The 8445-nt window shown below is 37.1% G+C and overlaps 1 pseudogene; it reads right to left on the bottom strand.

The window, feature by feature from the left end:
• Positions 1-1745: 1745 nt before the first annotated feature.
• LOC6048547 lies at positions 1746-2233 on the bottom strand (annotated as a pseudogene).
• Positions 2234-8445: the final 6212 nt, after the last annotated feature.

Here is an 8445-nt window from a genome sequence, read left to right as displayed (position 1 = left end):
TTCAGCAATTTTTTTTGGAATAATTTTCAAAATTTTCCATTAATGCCACCACAGCGGAAACCTTTTACCCAGCCTCTTGGCTGGTATAGCTAGCTTTTTTGCTGTTTTTGCAGGTATTTTGGTTAGTCTTACTAGTTTTTTTAGCAAGATTTCAAAAAAAAAAATCATTTTTGCCCAAAAAGCTGCTCGTATTTACTCAGCCTTTTGGCTGGTTTAGCTTGTTTTTTCGTTGTTCTTGCTAGGTTTTTTGGTTAGTTAAGCTAATTTAGCGATTATTCACACTAGTTTTTTAAAAATAATTTTCCAAAAAAAGGCGTTTCTGAGTTATAAGACTAAATAAGTGCTTTGGCCTAAGTACTATTACACGGTTCAATTGCAATTTACCTCCAATTTTTGCGGTCCAAATTTTCATCCTTTTCTCACGCGCTCAGCTAAACTCTGGTGATCCGATTTCAAATCGGTATTCTAACAATTGTAAATTTTACCCAATGCTTTAAGAATTTCATAGGTGATGTTCACACTTTTTAATATATTTTTAAATTACTCACTCGTACACACTCTGCAGCTTGGTTAGTTCTTGCTGTAACCTACTCGGCCAACTTATGGTTGAGCCTGTGGCCCATCTTCAACGAGGCGTCGATTTCCATCGCTGTGCGCTGAGGGCGATCTTGATGCCGAACGCCGTCTTAATGTGGGCCTGCACGTTGACCAGCTTGCTGAATCTAAGGAGAGAAATGGAGGCTTCCATCAGTTAAAAAAAAAATCACGAATTTAATATTTGCTTACTATTATCACAATAGTTGCACGGATGCACCAACTTCTGATCGCTCGACAGATGCACTAACTCGTGCTGTCTGGCATTCTGCCCGGAGGACATTGGAACCGCAACTCGAGCGAGTCCGTATGCTCGGACTGCAAGTGCAGTAAGTACCTCGACCTGTTATCGTACGGCTTGTCGCATTCTTCACAGCGAACGTTCCGGTCCTCTTTTCCTCCTCTTCCGGGTCCAACACTCCTCGTTGAAATCGTTGTCCAGCTCTGGTACTCTTCGGCCGAGTAATCATTGTACGCTTCAAACTCTTCCGGTTCGTTGAACCTCGACGTGTCTTCCACACGCCAAACTCGTCCACAGTCAACCTCATCAGCACGCTCTCAAACTCCTTGGCCAAATCATCCAGATTCGAAACGCGCCAATCCGAAGATTTTCCTGAAAGAAGATTCTTTGTTACGTAAAAACCAATCTTTATTTACGCTAAACCTTACGTTTCATCCTGTTGTAAACTTTCTCGATCTTCAGCTGGACCAGCTCCGGCTCGGTAAATTCACTCTCTTTTGGTCGAAAACACCTATTAGATATCTTTCGTCCACCCTATCCAACCGGAACCGTCACTGTCCAGCACCTCAGCATCATCGCTGCTTACATTTCAACAGCTTCTTGCTGGCCTGCATCCAGCGCTCCTGGAACTGCCGTAGCGGGGAATTTCCAAAGTGGCCAACTCTAGAAGCTGCAAGCAGTAGAACACATTTGTGAATCTTCTGGGTGGTCGCGCTCAGCTCGTCCATGCTGTTCCGGGCTGGTCTGTGATGTCGTCGAGGGACTTTTTCGACTAAATGAGAATCTCGTTCGTGCTGGTCGCTGCTGACGTGGCCAGTTCTTTCACCTCCGAGTTGAGCTTCCATATCCTTCACTCGAAGCCCTGCCGGTCCTTGCCCGCGTTCGTGCTGATGTTCTTCGTGAGCAAATCTTACATGTACCGGTTCAGCGGAACGCCCTCCACCTGGACGGTGGCTTCCTGCTTGAGCAGCGACTTGCACGGGTCCGTCGGATGCGGAACGTAGCTGAGCGTTTCATACACCGACAGGAAACTGCCAAAAGTCAGGTTGATCGTCATCAGCCGCTTGCCCGGATCCTCTGTGGACTGCCCGCTAGCGTAGAACACGTTCAGCGATCCGATCAGCTTCTGGGCCCACTGGAGGAAGTACGACTTGGAGCTGACGAGGCGGTACGTGTGCAGGACACGTCGGTGCCGATGACGACCGTGTTGATCTGGTTGGGATACTTGCACCAGGCTGCCTGTGCCATGGTTTCCCACGAGTTTTTGAATACGTGCTCTGAGGTCCAGACTTTCATCCTGTGTGTGAATTTGAAACTTAATTAATATTCCAATAAACTACACACAATTTGTAGTATTACTTACCTTTTAAGACGCAAAAAGTCGTGGTTCAACCACGAAGAAAAATTTTGTTGCGAAACACAGCCGCGCGCAGTTTAGCTTTGTTTTGATTTGGTTGCCTTGACGTTTCTTCCGCCGCCATGGCCACCGCCAAGCCGGCGGCGCCGACGTTCGACGGCGATTGCTGGCAACGAGGGGTTTTGACGCTTGTGATTTATGAAAAATCCACTTAAACCCTATTTGGGCGTACAAAAAACCATTGTACTTAAAAAAGCTTTATCCTTGTTACAATAATATTAGCTATTAATTTATGTTGTTTTACGTTTCAGATATTTGCATCTTTAAAATAAGTAGTCTCTTTAAGCTTTTTTTTTCAATAACAATATATTTAATTCAGTTTTTAATCTACAATAAAACTTTCAATAGTTTTTCTTCCTTATTCCCACCACCACCATCAGGAGGACCAGCTTTAACCTCATTGCTCTCTGAAAAAAAAAATGTTTAAGAACATTTAAACAATAAGTGATAGTTTAAATTCCCATTGTTTTTTCTGAAATTATCAAAATTATGATTAGAATTTTAAAAAACTTTTAACCCTTTTCAACAGTACTTTCTTACAGCCTTCCATGTATTTAAATGGAGCGAAAGAGAACATTATCACGACCTAGAACTGGACACCGTAGAAATGCTGGAACTTTAAGCTCTGCCGGTCGAAAAAGATGCGACGGGTTTCGGTAAACACGTCCAACCGGTAACGCCACTCGGCGTTCCGCGGTCGTCTCTGGACTACCATCACCGTTGAGGTGTTGCTAAGGGCGCCGATAGAGGAAAGCTGGTTGGCCCGAATGGACCATGGATGTTCCGTGCGATCTTTTCGAAGCGTCGTGCGTCGATTCGTTCCCGACAGTTGCAACTTTGGTGGCTGTTAAATTTACTTACATTACAGTCGTAAATGACAACAATCACTGCAAAACACTTTACAGAATCACTTAATTTCACTTCGCGTCACAGCACCTCACTGTTTAATTCTTTTTGCGTTAATTTATAAAACATACAACCACTCAGGATTCAAGGCAAACATGAACTGACAAGCGAATCCGTGAGCTGTCATTTCTACCTAATTTGTCCTTAAAATTTAGATAAAATTTAGCTAAAATAGGAGCTCTTTTAGCAAAAATTTTACTGTCAGTGGAATGCAGGCAGTCAGTTGCTGTCAGCAGAATAGCAATCGGTGTTCCTAAATTTCAACAACAATGGGTCCTGAATTTTAACTAAATAATTAGCTGGTACAACTAAAAAAGTTGTGTTTTAGCCAAAAACGAGCCAGCTAATTGCGATTGTTAAATTCACGATGGAACTCCTTTCCGTGCACACGTTAACAAACCCAAGTTCATCTTTTAAGCATTCAACCATTTGTTAAATTTATTCAACTAACAACATTTTTGATTTTACTAAAACCAAAGCTAACAGTCGAGCACGTTCATTCGAATTCGGGAAATCTGTTAGATTTTTGCCTTTAGCATTTTCAACAAACAGGTTATTGAATTAATACTGAATTTTGGTTATTTCTACTGTAAACTGGTAGTAACAAGTACGTTTTTGTTAAAATTTACAAATGTAAAATCAACAATTTTAATTGTTTAATTTTCTGGGCACAGTCTCTCCGTGTGGATGGTCCCAAAGGCTATTTACAAGAAAGTGTGAATTTTTTAGGTTTTTATAGAATTTGTATAATTTATTAAAAAATATATATATACATTCAAAAACAAGGACATGCGCTTGAAAATCATAAGTCTTGACGGTCTCTATGTCAAGGTTTCGGCTCAAACCTAAACGTTCGATATTGTATGGAACCCAGACTTAAATCTAGGGTTTTTGAGAAAATTGCTCATAATTCTTCGGAATTGCGTTTAAATCTGTCAAAATGGAACAATTGCTGGTATGTGAAGAAAATATTCTGCGAATTCTTTTCTACATTGCTAAAGTTTAAACGGGCAAGAGGGTTCGATTTCTTTCCAAAATCTTTTATGCTAGGGGAACTATACCCTTTCTCAGCCTATTTCTATTATCGGCCTATCAGCACTTTGAACATGAATTACAGCTTTAATAAAGTGTTTTTGACTGTTCCAAAGTAATAAATAGCTCAAACAAAAGTGAGCAAGCAACTCTCCATTGTTGATACATCTGAAATATTGATTAAATAGCGGAAAACGGCAAAAGTGATGAGAATTGGTCGAACGGCTTAGAGTGATTAAAATGGGCATATTTCCCCTATATATTATATTTTAGTAAAATTTTCGAAGATAAGCAACTTGAAATGCTCAAATTCATATTCTAGTAATACTTACGATCAGGTATATATTGATTTTTTTTCTTAATTTTGTTTAGAATATCATTCACGCTTGAAATTTCAAAGAAAACTAGAAACTGAATAAATATAAGTTTGAAAACTTTTAAGTTTTGTTCAAATATGATCCATCCAATAAACCAAATTTTCATTTTTTGCTCTTTAGGTGTGTTTTTGAATATCCCTGACTCAAGGTGGTCTTAAAAACACCCGATAGGCAAAAATTGAAAATTTGGTTCATGGGGCCTTTAAAAAAATCTCCAGAAAAAAAAATCTTTCTCCGGAATTCTGGGAGAATTGCTCTAATGGCAAACATATGAATCATGTATTGCTATATTATAAATATTACCGACGGCAAATGCAAAAAAAGTTCTAAAATTTTAATTAACAACGCCAAATAGATAAAGAATGATTTATAAATCTAGGTTGTTGTTAGAACATCAAAGTGAGAAGCATTTTTACACTTCTAGGTGAACAAATGTGGATTTCTTTCTTTCCTCTTTACACAGTATCACTCTCATGTTGGCACTTTACAAAATTCACATGAGAAGCAAGCGTAAACGCCAGTGTTTTTTTTCTGTGAGATGCACTCCCAAATTTCCAAGTGTACATCAACCAACTGCGACTGCCTGACTGACTGTTGCGAGATATGACTGTGGATTGAGACAAGAGGTACTTGGTATAACATTTTGCATAAATTCTCAATTCCTGACAAACAGCGCCCACCCACATACTTCTTCCATTTTTCTATTATTTGAGATTGTGAAAATCCAGTTTGCTCACAACGACGACGGTGCACGAAGAAGATTCAAATTGTTGCCAAAGCTAAAATCAGGTTATGTGAGCGTTATTTTCCCCCCGAAATGGTATCGAGTCTCTTTCGGTTGCATTTTGGTGAACAAAGTGACATGGTTGTAACATGGTTGTGACATGGTTTTCAAATGAATCAACAAGAGCAACAGAACTGGCTAACGTAACATTGTTTCAAATTTGTAACGCATTTTAACTAGGTAGCTCAAAGTTAGGGTTAGGAGTAGCCTTTGAAAACTTTTTTCGTTTCCTTAAGTCTACTAAGATTGACAATGTTAAGATTTCAATATATTTTTTCCAAATTTATGTATGCTTTTGAAATCGTAGACAATCCAAACTTTTTTTGCTAACAAAAACAAGTTCAATCATCGTCGAAACCGCGTTGAAAATTATGACCAAGCCATAAAATATCGACGTCTGGAGCAGAAAACTAACCTCTCTAATCTATTGTGCAGCACCGAAATCTTGCCTTCCTCCGACAACGTCGTCATTCCTTATCACAGGTACACGAACCTAGCACATACACCTCTTTTACCTAGCGTGCATGATCTATAGGCTAGTTTCCTTGTTCCGAGTCAACCTGAAATTGAAAATGCTGAAAAATGGATTTCCCTCTCTTTTGAATGCCCTAATCTACTCCCACTCACGGGGATGAATCGGTCATTGTGGTCTTTGGAGCTTAAAACATACAAAGCTTTTTCAAAGCTATAGCGACACGATTTGGAAATCCGAACACTTAGTAAGATATCATTTGTGTTATAGCTGGAAACATCTTTTAATGAGTTGGAAGTGTACAAATAACACTCAAATATGGTACCTATTGCTGAAACATGGTTTATGGAGTGGTAAATAACTGGTTTTGATATTGTTATCTAGTTATTAGCTTATTGTAAAAAAACCAAAACAAACCGAAAAGACTGAGGGGTTAATGGATGCAAAAATCATGTACAATAAATAAAAAACTTTTTTCTAACTTTTATCTGATTTCAAGTCATAATAATAGAAATATGAAAAGTATGCATTGTAAATAAATTTGAGTAACATTTACTTTTATATTTCATCCGGAAAATATTATGCATCGGTGGTCCCTTCGTAAGTTAACGTCTCTAGGCTACGTTCTCAGCCCAGTTATCGAACAAGAACTGTATTTCACTTTTTATAAAAGTTTTGGTATAAAGACCACATTTCATGGCCAAAACAATGCTCCTGAAGAAATAGGTCAAAATTTTCCCATAGTTATCGCTAAATAAAAAAAATAATAGCAAATTGGGTTCTGGACACTTAGAAAATCTTTGAACAAGTTATTGATTTCCTTTATATATTAATATTTCAAACAAATCACTTTCTTAAAAAGTTTTGGTATACAGACCACATTTTTTCCTTGATAAAGTGGTCAACATTTTCCTATAGTCCTGGCCATAGTTTGTAAAATTAAAAAATAAGATCAAAATGAGATCTGGGTGAAGTTATCCTGGGCGGTCAAACTATGGTCTTTTGGTTATCTTACGGCAGATTATGAAAAATAGAAATGATTCAAGAAATTAAACACTGTTTAAACAATTGCATAGTTAAGTTTTCCAAAATCTTGGAAATGGTTTATAATCTAGATAACGGATTCAAAATTCAATAAGTTCAAACATAATCTGAAAAAATCCCAGTGCTCCTCAGAAATAAACGAAATGATTGAAGTAAACAGTCAAAATCTCGATGGGCCAGCTGTGCGGAGTTTATATGTTTATTCTAATGATGCAGAACATTATTTCCAAGTAATACAAGTATGTCCTTCAATTCGGCATTCATACCAAATAATTTAAAAATATTTTTAAGGACATATTTGAATACATTTTTAACTAAATTCATTAAATTAACCAAATGATTTAAAAAAACATTTTCAAAACATATTTAAATAAATTTTTGACAAAACTAAATAAATTCTCTAAAATCCTCGTAGGGCAAACTGTGAGAAGTTTGTATGTTCATTTTAATGATGCAGAATATTATTTCCATGTCTTACAAGCATTTTCTTCAATTTGGCGTAAAAGCGAAATAATTTTTAATTTTTTTTTCAGAACATTTTCTAATAAAATAAGATAAAATTTATAAATTTTTGAGAATTTCTTTTAATTCATTTCAAATGTTATATAAATATTTTCTAATTTTTTTTTTCAATAATTTGGAGCGCATATTAGAATCATTTTATCAACTCCTCATACCTGGCCCTACGAGGTTTTAGGAGAATCTATTTGGGTAATTCTCTACCAACTCACACGAAATCGGGAAAAGTTCCCCCACCCCTCTTCGATTTGCGTGAAACTTTGTCCTAAGGGATAACTTTTGTCCCTGATCATGAATCCGAGTTCCGTTTTTTGATATCTCGTGACGGAGGGGCGGTACGACCCCTTCCATTTTTGAACATGCGAAAAAAGAGGTGTTTTTCAATAATTTGCAGCCTGAAACGGTGATGAGATAGAAATTTGGTGTCAAAGGGACTTTTATGTAAAATTAGACGCCCGATTTGATGGCGTACTCAGAATTCCGAAAAAACGTATTTTTCATCGAATAAAACACTAAAAAAGTTTTAAAAATTCTCCCATTTTCCGTTACTCGACTGTAAAAAATTTTGGAACATGTCATTTAATGGGAAATTTAATGTACTTTTCGAATCTACATTGACCCAGAAGTGTCATTTTTTCATTTAGAGCAAAATGTTTCATTTTAAAATTTCGTGTTTTTTCTAACTTTGCAGGGTTATTTTTTAGAGTGGAACAATGTTCTACAAAGTTGTAGAGCAGACAATTACAGGCCTTACAGGCCCACAATTACAAGGCCTTCAGCCTTCGAAACAGTTGTCTTCATAATCATAATGATGATTCAAAATCATCACGGCTGGCCCTACGAGGTCTTTGACAATTTACTTTGATCATCTTTTTTATTTCTGGGGGTGGCAGGGGTTATGCTGATTATTTAGATTCTTATGAATTATGAAGGATTGATTTTGATTTACCCATTTTTAATATTTATTGTTTTGATTTATTTGAATTGTTTAAATAGTTTTTACATTCTTGAAAAATTTTCATCTTCCATAATCTGCCGTAGGATAACCAAAAGTCACGC

This window comes from Culex quinquefasciatus, chromosome 2, assembly GCF_015732765.1.
Source record: "Culex quinquefasciatus strain JHB chromosome 2, VPISU_Cqui_1.0_pri_paternal, whole genome shotgun sequence".
NCBI lineage: Eukaryota > Metazoa > Arthropoda > Insecta > Diptera > Culicidae > Culex > Culex quinquefasciatus.
Note: the sequence above shows the minus strand (reverse complement) of the source record. Positions and strands in the feature narration are given on the sequence as shown.